The sequence below is a fragment of the Meriones unguiculatus genome, chromosome 18, assembly GCF_030254825.1.
Source record: "Meriones unguiculatus strain TT.TT164.6M chromosome 18, Bangor_MerUng_6.1, whole genome shotgun sequence".
Lineage (NCBI taxonomy): Eukaryota > Metazoa > Chordata > Mammalia > Rodentia > Muridae > Meriones > Meriones unguiculatus.
The window spans coordinates 65,113,320-65,130,495 of NC_083365.1; the positions used below are offsets into that span (position 1 = coordinate 65,113,320).

The window sequence follows — 17,176 nt, forward strand, 5'->3', positions numbered from 1 at the left end:
TGGAGGCCACTTGGACACTGAACTGCCATAGGTTACCTCCATGCAGGGGTTCCAGGCCATCTCCATGAGTGGTCCTTGGCTGGAGTATCAGTTTCAGAAAAGACTTTTTGGATCTGTTGCTGTCCTTGTGGAGCTCCTGTCCTTTAATCACCTCCCCCTGAGGGGGGAGAAGCCCTTACCAGGCCATAGAAGAAGACAATGCAGCCACTCCTGATGAGACCTGACAGACTAGGATCAGAGGGAAGGGGAGCAGGACATCCCGTATCAGTGGACTGGGAGAGGGACACGAATGGGAAGAGGGAGGGTGAGATTGGGATGGGAGGAGGGAGGGAGACACAGGGGGAAAGTGATACAAAGTGAATAAACTGTAATTAATAAAATAAAGATAATTAAATAAAAATAATAATTACATGACAATCACTTTTTAAAATAAATGCTTAGGTAAATGTAAGCGATCCTGATTTAATCATTACACAGTACATGCATATATTAATAGACTATACCTCATAGATCTTGGCAATTAAATTGATGCTTCTAGTGGAGCAGGATTTCAGGACACAGTGAGCCTTGGCTGTCCTGGAACTCACTCTGTAGACCAGGCTCACTTTGAACTCAAAGATCCGCCTGCCTCTGCCTCCCATTTGTAGGGATCAAAGGTGTGGGTCATGACCACCTGGCTAAATTGATACCTTTATTAAAAGCTTTCAGTTCAGGGAGCTCACAGGCAGTTAAATTTCCAGAACCTACATGGTGGAAGGAAAGGACCAACTCCCACAAGTTATCCTCTGACCTTTACACATGCACCATGGCATAAGTGCACCTGCACAAAAATAGATAATGTTCCCCAAATTTTTAGGTATTTAATTTATTTTGGGGTGCCCACCTGGCATTGGATAGTTATAAACTGAATGCTGGCAAAACTCATTTGCTGTCAGAAGTGGAGCTGTTCCGTTTTGTGTGCCTCGAGAAAGGACTCCTTGGGACTCCTCGATGGTCTTCCAACACATGTGCTCTTGAGCCATGGTAAGTGAGAGAAAGCTACCTACTAGTATGGTGGGGGCCAGAGCACGTGTCACACCTGACCCGATGGTACCAGGCCCCAAAGTGTTAGTCAAGGCTCCTCGCCTCTGGGCCTCGTGTGAACAGTAAGGAATTGAGAATTATAATCCCCACGACCTCTCCACATCTAAAATGTACTAGTTCCAGTCTGGGGTTTCATAAGACTTGGAACTCAGGTCATTGTTAATAACACCCTTCACTGCTATTGTATGTGGTGAGTTTGTCTATACACCCTGACTGAAGGGAGAAAGAAAACTGCATTCAATCGATTTATGGTAAAAATCAATTCTAGAAAAAAATTACTAACAGCTTTTAAAGCTGTATAAACTTTCTAAAGACCTGGATCCAACCAGGGCATTTCTTCTTCAAACTAGGCACTGAATCTCCAGTAGGTTTTCTCAATTCCAGGACAGTGCCTCTTGTTTGCTATTCACACATTTCCACAATCCCAAACTGGATGTTTACTTGCCAGTGCCTCTTCCGTGGGTCCATTTGCCTCCCAGCTAAGAATCATTTGTGATTACATGAGGACACCACTGGCCTCTCCATCCTCCATCATTAATAAACTGGTTTAAGAAAGTGCGATTCCACACTGCACAGGGAGGATGTATGACTGTAGGTCTTCACCCTCGGCCTCTATCTCTCTCAGTTACTAAACTACACTCTCCTCCTGCTGCTGGAGCCCGTGGAAACCATCACTTCCCAAGGAATCTTCACCTCCCAGCAGCACCTGCTTCCTCCCCTCATCTGTTTTCACTAGAATTTCCATTTCATGTTCTCATATCTCTCTAACATGTTTTCTCTAACATACTTACGTGTGCAAACACATGTGAGACTCTGGGCAGGGGGCGATCACGCACACACATCTGGAGGCCAGAGCTTGATGCTGGGTGTCTTCCTCAATTGCTATCCACCTTATTTTTTGAGTCAGGGTCTCTCACTGACTTGAGGCTTGCCAATTCAACTCTCCTGGAACATAAACATACAGATCACTGTTGCTGGCTGCCAGTCTTGCCAATTAACTTGGAGTCTAGCAAACTCCAAGTTCCGTGACAGACTCTGTCCTAAGCAAATAAGACAGAATGTGATAGAGAATGAAACCTGCTCTTCTCTCCAGACCTCTGCACATACATGCATGGGCTCAAACACTTTCAAATACATGTATATACATATACCCCATCACACACAGAAAAAGGCAGCTCAACCTATATCAATCTTTACATGAGCTGATATTGCTGACCCTCTGAGCCTCCATTTTCCCAGCTGTGAGATGGGATTGGCATACCATGCTTGCCTTGCAAGGTTGGGAGAAGGCTAAATTTATCAAAGCCTGCAAACTCAGCACCTGCCTATTCTAATTTTTCATGAGCAGTGTTTACGATTGTTACCTTAACTCCATTGTGGAATGCACACCCCTCATCTTCTATTCAACCACCCAACACAGCACAACAGTACACCATCCCCATCTTCCTGATTGGCTACCGAGAAACAAAGAGGCCTCAGACACTCTGAAGGTATGTGGGACTCAAAGCTGCTGGATTCATTAAATCAAAGTAGGATGTAAGCTGAGGCAATGGCTCAGTCAGTAAAATGCTTGCAAGGCAAGCATGAGGTTCTCAATCCTCAGAACCTTGGTTAGGTTCTTAGTTAGGGTTTTTATTCTGTGATGAGACACCAACCAAAAGCAGAGTGGGGGCAAAAGGATGTATTTCCTCTTATAGTTAAACCCATCACCCAGGGAAGTCAGGGCAGGAACCTGGAGGCAGGAACTGAAGCAGAAGCCATGGAGGAATGCTGTTTACTGGCTTGCTTGGCCTGCTTTCTTATACAACCCAGGACCACCTGCCCACAAAGGGATGAGCCTTCCTACCCATTAATCAAGAAAATGCCTGATAGACTTGCCTATAGGCCAGTCTTATGGAGGTATTTTCTCATTTGAGAGACCCTCTTCCCTCTAGCTTTTATCAAGTTGACAAAACCCTATCCAGGGTGTGGGAGAGATGGCTCAGTGGTTAATAGCACTTGTTCTTACAGAGGACCTGTGCTCAGCTCCCAGGACCCACATGGTGACTCACAACCATCTGCAACCCAATTGCATGGGATCCATCATCTTCTTATGATGTCCATGGCCACCAAGCATTTTTGCAATGTGTGTGCGTGCACACAGAGAGAGAGAGACAGACAGACAGACAGACTCCCTCACATAAAATTGAGCATTTATAAGCCAGATGTGTATGTGCTTGTAACTTTAGCACTAGGGAGATGGAGATAGGCAGATCTCTAGGGCTCACTGTCCAACCATTCTAGCATGTTTAGTGAACTCCAGATTCAGTAAGAGATCTTGTCTACAAAAAGGGGGGGGTGGTTAAGCAGCTCAGCACTTGTACTTGGTGGAAACAGAATGAACTCCTGTGCAAGTTGCTCTCTGACCTTCACAATCACTCACATAAACAATTACATAAGCAGACAGTGTTTAAGAAAGTAAAAAAAAATGGATGTTACCTGAGAAACACACACAAGGTGACCTCTGGCCTGCATGCACGTGCACACACACAAACCTGGGAGGCCCAATTGCATTTGAGTCTGCATAGGAAAAACCTGTACTAAGAAACTGTTGAATTTCAATGTAGCATGTCTCCCACCTTTGATCTGGCAGCCCCCATGGTGCGCTCTATGCAATCTGATTTGATATCTGTTGGGTCAATTATGAAGACTCCAACCTGTTCCCCATGGTGAAAGTGTTCTGATAGTCTGGCAAGAGCTTCCCCAACTTCTTTGTAGCTGGCTTGGTGAGCAAGCTAAGCACATTGGGAAAAAATATGAATCTTTCATTTCCCCAGACCTGCCACCAGCCAGCTTCACTCACAACCTTCCTCCCCATCTCCAGCTGGGAGGCTGCTCTCCTAGTGACATCACAGTTGGATCCATACTTCTGTGGTCATTTTTAGCTAATTAAAGCAATTCCATACTAGTTTTAAAGGTTTGATCCTATCCATTTTAGAACTTCAATCTAATTTTTAATTCAAAGTACAGCTCGCTCTCAGCACAGAGCAGGTTCATAAGCTTTGCAGGAAAGCAGACAAGAACTGAGTGCTATGTTCTTTTTCTGTTGCAAGGATAAAATACCATGACCAAAGTGACTCAGGAAAGAAAGATTTTATTTTGACTTATAATTCCAGATGGGAAGAGTCTATTGTGGGGGAGCTGGAGCGATGGCTCAGTGGTGGAGGGCCCTGGCTCCTCTTCCAGGGGACCCAAATTCAATTCCAGTATCAATATGGCAGCTCACAACTGTTTGTAACTCTAGTTATAAGAGATCCAATGCTGCATTCTGGCTCTGCAGGACACTGCACACACATGGTACACAGACATACATGTAGGCAAAGCACACATACATGTAAAACAGTAAGATAAAATTTTAAAAAGGAGTCTATCATGGTGGGAAGACATAACAGCACACAGCAGGCATGGTTGCAGCAGAGGGAAGCTGAGGACTCACCTCTTCAGTACCAAGCAGAAAGCAGAGGAGAACAAACTAGAAAAAGCACAAGGCTTCTAACCTCAAAGCCCCTACCGAGTGGCATGATTCCTGCAGGAAGTCCACCCTGAACTGGGCACCAAGTGTTCATCTATCTGAGCCCAGGACATTTTTCATTCAAACCAAAAGCTCTCCTGACATTCTCAGTGTTTGTCCCTCTAGGGTCGGGAAGGGAGAAAAGGGAGCTGCCACGGTGAAAAGCCTTTCCCGGCCTCATGTTCTAGGATGAATTAGTTGGTACATGTTTATCACACAAATATGAGGGCCTGGGTTTGCTTGCCCAGACTCACATCAAAAGTCTGGGCACAGTGAAACACCTGTGTAATTCCAGTGCTGGGGGTGGGATACAGACAGGAGAATTCCCTCGTGCTTAATGGCAAACCAGTCTAGAAAAAACATTCCAGGCTCAGTGAAGCCCCATCTCAAAAAGAAGGTGGAGGGGCCAGCAGGACAGCTCAGGGAGTAAGTGCTGCGGCAGCATCACAACCTGAGTGCAAATCCAAGAATCAACAGTAGAAGAAGAGTCAAGTCCCCAGAATTGTCTCTGACCTCTTTGTACATCATGGCATGCAAGTACCTGCACGCACATACACTAATAATAAGAAGAAGTAAAAATTTTAAATTAAATAATAATAAGATAGAGATTGAGTAACCTGACATCAGCCTTTAGCCTCTAATGTGTATGTCCACACACACATCATCACACAAACACACATACACACACCAAAACAAAACACAATGAGATATAAATGATGAAGAGTCTTTGACCCAGTTTTGAATTTAAGTAAAATATTTTGGTGGTCGTTTTGGAGATGTTGCTATGAACTCATGTTGGCTACAGTAAATAATGTGTTGGAGATGTGTGCTTAATTATTTAGAGTAGAAATGTCACAATGATTGTAATTTACTCTAAATGCTTCAATAAAGCAGATGAGGCAAACACAAAAGAATGCTAATGATCATTAAGTTGAGGTGATGGATCTCTTCCTACAGTCATTATCGTGTGTGGAAAAATCTACAAATTAATCTAAAATTAATGTTCATCTTTAATTTTTTTAACTTCTGCAGCTAACCCGTCCTCTAAGTCACATCTGTCTTACTCTCTGAATTGCTTGCCCAATCTCCCTTTTCCATTACTACTGACACAGCTTTAGCCAAGCCCTCATCACAGATCTCACAGCCAGAGAGATCAGATTCTAAAGATACTTTATTTTTAATTGCGCTTGCATACATGACTACAGGTGCCCGCCAGGACCCCAAACCTCTGATGTGGGGAAGTTAGTCCCGCCGGCATACTGGAATTTAGAATCACAGCAGAAACACGTTTCTGCGCATGTCTGTGATGGAGTTTCGATTCTGGGTTAACTGAAATGGGAAAACCCACTGTAAATGTAAGTAGTAGCATTCCATAGGCTGGGGCCCTGGACTGAACAAAAAGGAGAGTATATGCCCCCTGGCAAAGCGCAAAGAGACACTTCAGTGGTGGTGTTCGCATATCAGTCAGGGGCAGAGCAGATGGCAGCCCTTTGTTCATCCTAGCTTGATGGCTGGCTTAGCGGCCAAAGCTGTTTAATACCTTGGACACATAAAAATCAAATCAAATCAAATCCAGGCAGTGCAGTGCAGGAGGAAGAAGACAAGAGACCTGCTTTCTGCCTTGCTACGTGGTGCAGCAGGAAAAGACTGCCCTCCCCTCCACGGCACAGACAGACCACGGACATACAGAGCAGACAGGTAGCTGCCACCACACAGCACAGCACAGCAAGGGAGGAGGAACACAAAGAGGCGTGCAGACCGCCATAGTACCCACAGACCTGCCCTCCCACTCACAGCATAGGCGGACAGAGACGCCTCCATGCCCCATGCCATGTAGCACAGCGCAGCTCGGGCAGAGGATGTCAGGCAGAGGATTTCACCGAGGGCCCACCAGCCTGCAGCAGGAGCCGCCACAGTGTGCAAGTATGTGGTGGACAGATGGGAAAGACAAGTGAAGCAGCTTGAGCATTATGAAGAAAGATGGATCTGGAGACCATCGAGTGGCCAGACACACCACCTGGGCCCATGGTGAGGTTCCAGGCTGAGCTGCTGCTGACGGCTGCTCTGGGGTCTGTGGCTATGAAGTGGCAAGGGTCAGTGTCGATGTCCGTGGCTCATGTTACCACTAGAGAACATGGGGACATTTCTGGTCAGGGCAGTCACTGGTGACCATGTGGTTGTCCAAGGGCTGTGCAGAGTACTCAGGGCCTGCACCTGACCAAAGCAGCACAGGTGAGCCAGCCCTGAGGGTGAGAGCACAGGAGAGCTGGCCCCACCATTCATCTGCCTTAAGGTGGCATGGGTGCAGGCGTGATGCCAGACCCCAACCCCTTACCCCCATTACCTTTGGCAGTTAGGACAGCTGGCCTGGGATCATGGGAGTGGGTGAACTGGCCCTGTCCCTTGCCAGCTGCAGTACTCAGGATAGCAGGCCCTGCATCTCTCCTGGGCAGCAGAGTAGAGCTGGATCTGATGGGGAAAGTGCAGGTGATCCAACCCCAAGAGTGTGAGAGTAGGAGAGCTAACCCAGCCCCTCACAGGCTACAGCACTTGGAAGAGTGGGCCTGCGCTTTGACTGGGTAGCACAGTGGAGCTGGCCCTGCCTCCTGCCAATGGCAATGACAGCATTGGGTGGCCTAACTGGAGCAGTGCTGGAGAACTCATCCTGGTGCTGAGGATAAGGGAGAGCTGTTGCACTGACCAGCTCAGCTACGGTTCAGGCCCAGATCCAGGGCTCTGCATTGGCCCACCCCAAAATCTATATCATCTGTGAATGGTTGGTTTGAGAAAGAGCCAGTTCTGGTGATCCAAAGCTGCACTATCACCATGACACAAGGCAACAACAGAATAACCAAGAGGAGTTATGGTGAGGATCCAATACTGATGGAGTCACAAGAGCCAGAGACCTCAAACAAGACCAATAACTCATTGCAATTTTGCAAGTGAAGATGTGTGAGTAGAGGGAAATATTGTGGGACACACTGTGACATACCACAGCTTCCACAATGAAATTATTTTTCTATGCTTTGTGGGTTTTTTGTGTGTTGGTGGGTGTGTGTGTGTGTGTGTGTGTGTGTGTGTGTGTGTTTTATTTTGGGGGAAGGTTGCAAGAGCAAAGGGTGGTATGAGGGGACAGGGAGATGAGCAGGGCTGGAGTACAAGATGTGAAACACACAAAGAGTCAATAAAAAATTGAAGTGACTGAGCACCAATGCTTATCTCTCTCTCTCTGCTTCCTGACTGCAGGCACACATGAGCAGCTGCTTCATGCTGCTGCTACCATGATTCCCTATCGTGAATGCTCAAACTGTGAGCCAAAACAAACCCTTCCCTCAACTATTATGTGATACTGGTTACTTAGGTACAGAACCCCAGAATGAGAAAAGCTGATAATGGGCCACTCAACTATTGCAGGTTAGTCTGGTGCTGCTGTGTATTCAAATCCTAACTATTGGCCCTCAAGATCTGGTTGCTGTCCAGACAAGTACATTCTCATGTACACAGAATGATGTGTAAACTCGGTTCCCTTATTCTCACTGATTAGCTAATATAGAAAGGCTGGCATCTGTAGCTAGGCAGAATAGAGGTAGGTGGGGCCTCTGTTCCCAGGCTTGGGGTCAGAGGCAGGGACTACAAGGAGGAGGAAGGAGCAGAGGAGAGAGAGAAGGAAGAAGATGGAGAAAGAGGAATTGGCTGAGGGAACAGATCTAGTCCAGACAGGATGACTTGTTGGCAAGTAACCTGAGAAAAACATCTGGGAGTTAGCCAGACTAGCTTAGAAAATTAGCTTAAATCACACCTGCCTAGTTATTATGCTAAATCTGCTTTAATAAATCAATAGGTCTCTGTCTCAATTGTTTTGGGAGCTAGCAAGCTGATAGAACAGTTCTTTGGAGTTAAATAAATATTCAACAACACTCAATCAAGTATTCACAAAGATGACACTGAGACGTTTGTTCATATCTACAAGGGACACCAACACACTATCTCCTTAGGAGAGAGATGAACAGCTTAATTTATATGTGACCACTTTCCTTTTTTATTTTGTCTTAATTAAACTGATATATTAGCCAGTATGATGGCCACTCCTGTAGTGAGAAAGCAACACGCTTCCCAGAGCATCAGGGTCATCCAGACAATCTGGAGGTATGGGAGGTTGGTTGGGAGTGGATTATAGGTGGTCCCAAAGTGAATGAGGGCATCCAACATGGCAAGAACAGGGCACGGAGGTGGTGGAAGTGGTGAGCCATTGAATGTTAGGCCTGGCTTTCCTAATCCCAGTCCTAACCCTGACATCAGGAGTGGTGGAAGGAGATCTAGAGGAAGTCTGGCTTTCATTTTCATTTTCCTGAGCACTCGGTTCTGTATTGGTAGCTACTTCACAGGGTGGGGAAAGTAGATCAGACAGATTTTGCTCTGTTCTGTTTCCATATCCAGTATAAACTACAACACAGGTTCCTCTCTCAAAGTCAACTGAAGCAGTGGTTGGTGGGTAAATACAGCTGCCTTCTGACCAAACAGCAGAACATATATCACCAACTTTCCACTATTTTCCAGATAGTTATGGCATTCTTCTCTGGGTTTTTAGTCTTCTTAGCAAGTTTTCTTATAGCTGTGCCTTTCAGTTTATTTGGTTTCACAAATGTCACCATTCTTTCAAGAAGTCTTAAAGAAAGCCACACCTTTTTTTTGTCTTGTTTTGTTTGTTTTTGTTGTTTTGTTTTGTTTTTCAAGACAAGGTTTCTCTGTGTAGCCCTGGCTGTCCTGGACTTGCTTTGTAGACCAGGCTGGCCTTAGACTCACATAAGTCTGCCTGTCTCTGCCTCCTGAGTGCTGAAATTAAAGGCACTTCCAGGCCCAGGAAGCCATAGCTTTGTCATAATCTTTTATCAATGTTGTATCACCCCAAATTTCAGCATCATCTTTCTGGCTGGTGATAAGCTGCAACAGCACCACGTATTCCTGTTAGAAGACCATGGTGCTATTGCCCATCTCCATGGCTCTTAAGTTGCTTCTTGTCAAGTATTTTGTCACAAAAACAAAAAAAAGTGACTAAGAAGAAACTGCTGCTAGTCACTCTTAGTCAGTTCATGGCCATGCCCCTGAGTCAAAGACCTAGATTTTTATCAGCCACTCAAACAATCCATAATCCCCTTGTTTTTAATTGCTGAGTAGTATTCCATTGTGTAAATGTACCACAATTTCTGTATGCATTCCTCAGTTGATGGACATCTGGGTTGATGCCAGATGCTGGCTATTACAAATAAAGCTGCTATGAACACGGTTGAGCAAATCTCCTTGTTGCATACTTGTGCATATTTTGGATATATGCCTAGGAATGGTGTTATGCCAGGATCACAGGACCCTCAGAGACCACCAGGAGACAACTTGATGCAAAAACAAGGGAGCTTTATTACGAGAATGATTAAACTCGGGACCTAAGTCTCACTGATGCAGTAGTAGAGAAGTGGGACCCCGAGCCCTGGGTAAGCAGGATTTTTAAAGGAAAAAACCTCAAGTAGGAGGTTTCCATGACAACAAGCAGGGAGATTTATGCCTTGGCATTACAGGATTGGGTAAAAGTCATAGGGGCGAGGTGACCCTCTACCTGAGGCACATAATCATAATTGCCATTCTTCTAAACTACATCTGGAATGTTGAAGAGAATTTTCCCAACTGTTTTTCATTGATTGCTGCCAAGGAGATTGTCTCTGTTTTCTACCAAGTATTATTCTGTGATATTTCCTGGAGGCTGTTGCTAGGAGAATTAACTTTTTTTTCTGAAAAGTGCACATTCTGTGATATTTCCTGGTACCTGAGTTCAGCTCCTGGTCAAGATGGCTTCTTGACTGTCTCTGACATGAAGTCAGTGGCAGGCTCTTTGACCTTCCCTTCCCCCCACCAAGGGGGGAGTAAAAAAAAAAAAAAAATATATATATATATATATACATTATATAAATACAATATATAAAGTAAATATATATACTTTATATATTGCTAGGCCACAGAGGAGGACATTGCAGCCAGTCCTGATGAGACATGATAAACTAGGGTCAGATGGAAGGGGAGGAGGACCTCCCCTATCGGTGGACTTAGAGAGGGGCAGGAAGATGAGGGAGGGAAGGTAGAATTGGGAGGGAATGAGGGAGGGGGCTACAAGTGGGATACAAAGTAAATAACATGTAATAAATATAAAAAAATTAAAATTATATATAAAAAAGATGGCTTCTCATTTCAAAATGGAGTCACTCTTCAGTGGTATAGATGGATCTTGAGGTAGCACTATTCCTAATTTTCTAAGAAAGTGCCAGATTGATTTCCAAAGTTGTTGTACAAGTTTACATTCCCACCAGCAATGAAGAAGGGTTCCCCTTTCTCCACATCCTCTCCAGTTTTTTATCTTAGCCATTCTTATGGGTCTAAGGTGAAACCTCAGGGTCGTTTCGATTTGCATTTCCCTGATGAGTAATGATGTTGAGCATTTCTTTAAGTGTTTCTCTGCCATTCGATATTTCTCTATTAAGAATTCTCTGATTAGCTCTGTACCCCATTTTTTAATTGGATTACTTGATTTGTTGATGTTTAACTTTTTGAGTACTTTATATATTCCAAATATTAGCCTTCTGTCAGATATGGGGTTAGTGAAGTTCCTTTCCCAATCTGTAAGCTGTTGTTTTGTTCTGATGATAGTGTCCTTTGCTAAGACTCATAGCCAAACTTTGGGCAGAGTGCAGGGAATCTTATGAAAGAAGGGGGATATAGAGAGACCTGGAGGGGACAGGAGCTCCACAAGGAGACCAACAGAACCAAAAAATCTGGGCACAGGGGTCTTTGCAAAGACGGTACTCCAACCAAGGACCATGCATGTCAATAAACTAGACCCCTTGCTCAGATGTAGCCCATGGCAGCTAAGTCTCCACATGGGTTCCCTAGTAAGGGGAGCAGTGGCTGGCTCTTTGATTACTTCCCTCTGAAGGGGGTGCAGCTGTACCAAGCCACAGAAGAAGACAATGCAGCTAGTCCTGATGAGACCTGATAGACTAGGGTCAGATGGATGGGGAGGAGGACCTCCCCTATCAGTGGACTGGAGGAGGGGCATGGGAGTAGATAAGAAAGGGAGGGCAGGATTGGGAGGGGATGAGGGAAGGGACTATAGCTGGGATACAAAGTGAATAAATTGAGATAGATAGATAGATAGATAGATAGATAGATAGATAGATAGATAGATAGATAGATAGATATAGATGGGGGGAAAATAATTCCTGCACAAGACTGGGCCTATTATCAACAGCCAATCATGCATCAAGGAGGAGTTCATGGGGCCCTACCCCTCCCTACTGAACTATTAACAACTGATAGACACTGGTAGAGACAATCATTGCCTCCAGTTAGCCAAACGCTGAGCCCAGCAGGCTCTACTGCGCAGTGCCAAGCCCATGGCCATACAGACCATCCTGGTTAAAATCTGTGGGTCAAAAAACAAAATAAAAAAGCATGAATGCGGAAAGGGAGAAGGATGTATGACACAAGTAGAGGAAGATAAGATAGGGTAGAATGAAAGTAAACAGAATGCACTGTTTTCATGCATGAAATCATTAAAGGACAAATGTGAGCTCAGGAAGGCAGTCAGTTTGGGATCTAAACCACATTGTCCAGGGGAAGCTTGCTTCGTATTTAAAGGATGAAACCGCATTTAGCTCACATGGGGCGGAGGGTACGGGGGGCAGAGTGGAACAGGGTAGTCATCTCTGACTTGTTATTTTTGCTGTCTAGACAAGCAGTTCTAACTGACCTTTTATTTGATTGGTTCCAAGTAAAGTTTGGGGCCAGCTGCTTTTATGGTTGGGGAAGAAAGCAAAAAATTAACTAAATTACAAAATGCCAAGGTAGCCGAGTAGAAGTAGAAGAAAAACAAACACATTCCTCTACACTTCAAAAGTGACCACGGGGCAGCAAAGGGACCCAGCAGGGCACAGAGGCCTAGGCTGACAGCACAGAAAGAACACAGCCTACTGGCAACTGTGCCCCTACCTCCCTAGCCAATGAGATTTATCCCCTTATTTCAGGGAAAAATTAAGCAGGGACATCCTAGAAGATTCAGTCACCACAAACTTAATGTCACTCACCCAATCCTAGACACTAGGCTGCTAGAGCACAGTGATATCCTGAAAAAGTGTTGGAAACAGGACTGCCCCAGAGGACAGCCTTTGCATGTCCTGTCCCTGGAACACAGATATCCCACTACACTATCAAAACCCCCAATTAGGTACTAGGGAGGTGGCCCAGTCTATTCAATTCTTGCTATGCAAGCATGAGGACCTGAGTCAGATTCCTAATACCCATGAAGAGCCAGGTGTGATGGCACACTCCTGTAACCCCAACATTGAAGGGGCAGAAACAGGAGATCCTGGAAACTGGCTGACCAAGAAGTCTAGTCGACCAGTATGCAAATCTACATAGAGACTCCTCATAGAACTAAAAATTGAACTACCATATAATCTATTTGTACCATCGTTGTGTAAATATTTGTGATGACTAGGTTGTTTTGGTTTTGGCATTTTGGGTTGGGTTTTTTTTTTTTTTTGATTGTTGTTGTTTTGGTGTTTTGTTTCATTTTGGTTTGCTTTGTCAACTTGAAGCAAATGAAAGGCACCTGGAAAGAAGGAACTTCAACTGAGGAATTGCTTCCATCATACAAGCCTGTGGGGAATTCTCTTGATTGATGATTGATGTGGGAGGGCCCAGCCCACTATGAATGGTGCCACCCTGGGCAGGTGGTCCTGGGTGTATAAGAAAGGTAGCTAACCCAGACAGGGAAAGCAAGCCAGTAAGCAACATTCTTCTATGGTTTCTCTTTCAGTTGCTTTCCTCAGTGATGGGCTATAAAGTATAAGCTAAAATAAACCCTTTCATGCCCACATTTGTTTTGGTCAGTGTTTTTTCATGGCAACAGGAACCTAACTAGAACAATACCCGAATAAATCTAAGAAGGCAGAAATACTTACACATTTATGCTTATTGATGTATTGTTCACAAAAGCCAAGATATAGAACCAACTTAGGTGTTCATGAGTGAGAGAATGGCTGTATAAAAATAATAATAATAGTAAAATAAAAGTTAAAAAAAAAAACAAATACACACAATGGATTTGTATCCTGCCTGGAAATAATTAAAGTATATTATATGCAGAAAAATGGATGAGACTAGAAATCATCATGTTAAAAGAAATAAGCCAAACTCTGAAAATAACCATAGCATGTTTTCTCTCAGATGGGGAATGTGGATTGAAATATTAGAATATCTGGAAAGTAGAAGGGAAATTTTGCAGAGAAAGGAAGGAGTTCCAAGAGGATAAAGGGGGGAAAAGCTAGTAATGGTAAAGAAAACAGAAATCACAAGTTATCTCTCACTAACAGAAATTTAGATTTAATTAGAAGTCAGAGGGTGGCCAGTGAGATGGCTCAGCAGGCAAAGGTACTTGCTGCCAAGGCTGATGACCTAAATTAATTCCCAGATTCCAGATTTGGGAGGAGGGAACCAATTCCTGTAAGTTGTCCTCTGATCTCCACATGTTCTGAGTGTCCTCTCTCTCTCTCTCTCTCTCTCTCTCTCTCTCTCTCTCTCTCTCTTTCTCTTTCTGTCTCTCTCCTCCCCTTTCACCAATGCTCTAAGAAAAGAGCAGGAGGAGGAAGAGTGTGGATGAACATGAATAAAGTACAATAATGTGTGTATGAAAATATCAGAGCAAAACCTATTTTGGGGTACAATAAATAAAAATATAAAGACAGGGGCTAGCAACATAGCTCAAACAGTAAAGGAACTTGTCATCAAGCCTGATGACCAGAGTGAATTTAATCCCAATGACCCACATAGAGAAAGGAAAGAACTAACTCCTATATGTTATCTTCCAATTGACACACCCCTGAGAAGGCATGCGCATGCATGGGCACATATAAAGACACACACACACACACACACACACACACAAATACAAAAATGTAGTAAAAGAAATCTTAATAGATTTCAAATAAACAATACTACAGTTCAGCAAACTAAAATAATAATAATAACAATAATAATAATGAGTAACTAAAGTTACTCATTTAACTTTTACTCAAAGTTAAAATGAGTAAGCAAAATCATTAAAATGAAAGCAGAAATAAACTAGAAATAAAAGATCAATGAAACAAATAGTTGGGTTTTTCTTTTTTAAATGATGAGCATATTTGCAAATCTTTACACTAGCTAACCAAGAGAGGATGGAAGGAAAAGAAAGAGAGCACAAAAATCCAAATACATGAGTCAATTAAGGACAGTTACCAACAGATATATAGCAGCAAACTGGAAAGCCCAATTCCTGGACATGTGTGATCTACCAAAACTGAACCAAGAAAACACAAAACACTGAAACAGACCAATAGTGAGGCAACCAGATTGAATCAGTAATAAATTCTCCCAGCAAAGAACAGCTCAGGGCCAGATGGCTTCACTACAGAACTCTACAAAACATTTGAAAAAGAAACAATGCCAAGCCTTCTCCAATTGTTCCAAAATTTTCAAAGGGGGGACCTGCCAAAACTGTCTGAAAAAGCTAGTATTACTATAATCACAAAGCTAGAGCATGACATAACAAAAAGGGAAATGTGGGCCTAGAGAGCTGGCTCAGCAGTTAAGAGCACTCTGCCTTTGCAGAGGACCTGAAATCTTTCCAGCACCCATGCTGGAAAAGCTCATTATCACCTGTAACTCCAGTGACAAAGGACCTAATACCATCTTCTGGCTTTCATATGCGTCTGCACACAAACACACATTTTAAACTTAATCTTTAAAACAGAAAAGTGACCAACTAATACCCCTGATAAACATAAATGTAAAAATTCTTAACACAATATTAGCAAACTAAAGCCAGGCATAGTGGAGCACACCTCTAGTCCCAGCATTCAGGAGGCAGAGGCAAGCAGCTTTCTGTGAACATGAGGCCAGCCTGGACTACATAGTGAATTTCAGGATAGCCAGAGCTACATACTAATACCCTATCTTGGAAAATAAAAAAGAGAAAGAAAAAAAAAATATATATATATATTTAGTATTAGTATATATTAAATATAACAATATACTAGAAAGGTTATATGCCCTGGTCAAGTGATTTCTACTAGAGAGCTAAGGATGTTTTAACACACACAAGACAATAACAGCAATATGTGCGACAGGGCACACCAACAGGTTCAAAGACAAAACTGACATGGTCATCTTGTAGGAAAAAACATCTGCTAAAACTCTATGCCCTTCCATAAAAATAAAAAAATCAACAAATCAGGCACTGAAGGAATATAACCCCAAGACAAGAAAGGGTACATATGTCAAGACATTGCCAACAAGAGGCAGGAAATTTAATTAAGCATCTCCACTAAGATCCTGAACAAACACAAAGAAGTCAACTTTTACCACTCCTAGTCAACAAACACTGAACATTTTATACAGCACATTTAGACAACAGAAATAAAAGGCATTCAAATTCCAAAAGGCTAGGCACAGTGATGCATGTCTATAATCTCAGCACTCAGGGAGGAAGAGGCAGGTGGATCTCTGTGAGTTCAAGGCTAGCCTGGTCTACAAAGCAAGTCCAGGACAGCAAATCCTACACAGAAAAACCCTGTCTCAAAAAACCAGAGAGAGAGAGAAAGAGAGAGAGAGAGAGAGAGAGAGAGAGAGAGAGAGAGAGAGAAAGAGAAAGAAAGAAAGAAAGAAAGAAAGAAAGAAAGAAAGAAAGAAAGAAAGAAAGAAAGAAAGAAAGAGAAGGCTGAGGTTGACTCAGTACAGCAAGCTTGCCACGAGCACATGAGCGCCTAAGTTTAATTCTCTATCACTGTAATAAAACCCTGACAAAGAGCAGTTGAGGCTAGTTTATGTCAACTCAACACAATCATAAAGGAAAGAAACTTAACTGGAAAAAAAATGCCCCCATAAGATATGGCTGTAGGCAAGCCTATAGATATTTTTGTAGTGATTAATGGGAGAAAGCCCAGTCCATTGTGGGTGGTACTGCCCCTAGACTAGTGGTCTTGGGTCCTTTGAGAGAGAAGACTGAGCAAGGCATCAAGCAGCACTCATAACCTCTACATCAGCTCCTGTCTCCAGGTTTCTGGCCTATTTGAGTTCCTTTCCTGACTGCCTTCACTGATGAACAGTAATGTGGAAGTGTAAGCAAAATAAACCCTTTCCTCTTGTTACTTTTGGTCATGTTACTTCATCACAGCAATAGCAATCCTAACTAAGACAAAGGATTTATTTGGCTAACAGGTCCATCATCAGGGAAATCAAGGCCGGAACTCAAGACAGGAACCTGGAAACAGGAAATGAAGCAGAAACCACAGAGAAGTGCTGCTCACTGGCTCTCCCCCCCATGGCTTCCTAAGCTTTTCTACACAGCCCAGGCTCACCTGCGGAGGGCTGGTCTGGTCTACATCAGTTAGCTATCAAGATGCCTCCACAGACACACTAACAGCCAATGATAAAGGAAAGGCTTCCTCTTGCCAGGTATGT

At 43.6% G+C, this 17,176-nt stretch overlaps 1 non-coding gene and 1 pseudogene across 1 annotated transcript; one reads left to right on the forward strand and one right to left on the reverse strand.

Annotated features, from left to right (window-relative positions):
• Positions 1 to 6,044: 6,044 nt before the first annotated feature.
• LOC132649138 (small nucleolar RNA SNORA48) lies at positions 6,045 to 6,186 on the forward strand. Its single transcript, XR_009587567.1, has one exon. It is a non-coding gene; the product is annotated as a small nucleolar RNA SNORA48 (small nucleolar RNA).
• A 2,458-nt stretch (positions 6,187 to 8,644) lies between these two features.
• LOC110546420 (survival motor neuron protein-like) overlaps positions 8,645 to 17,176 on the reverse strand; it is a 32,547-nt pseudogene continuing 24,015 nt past the window's right edge.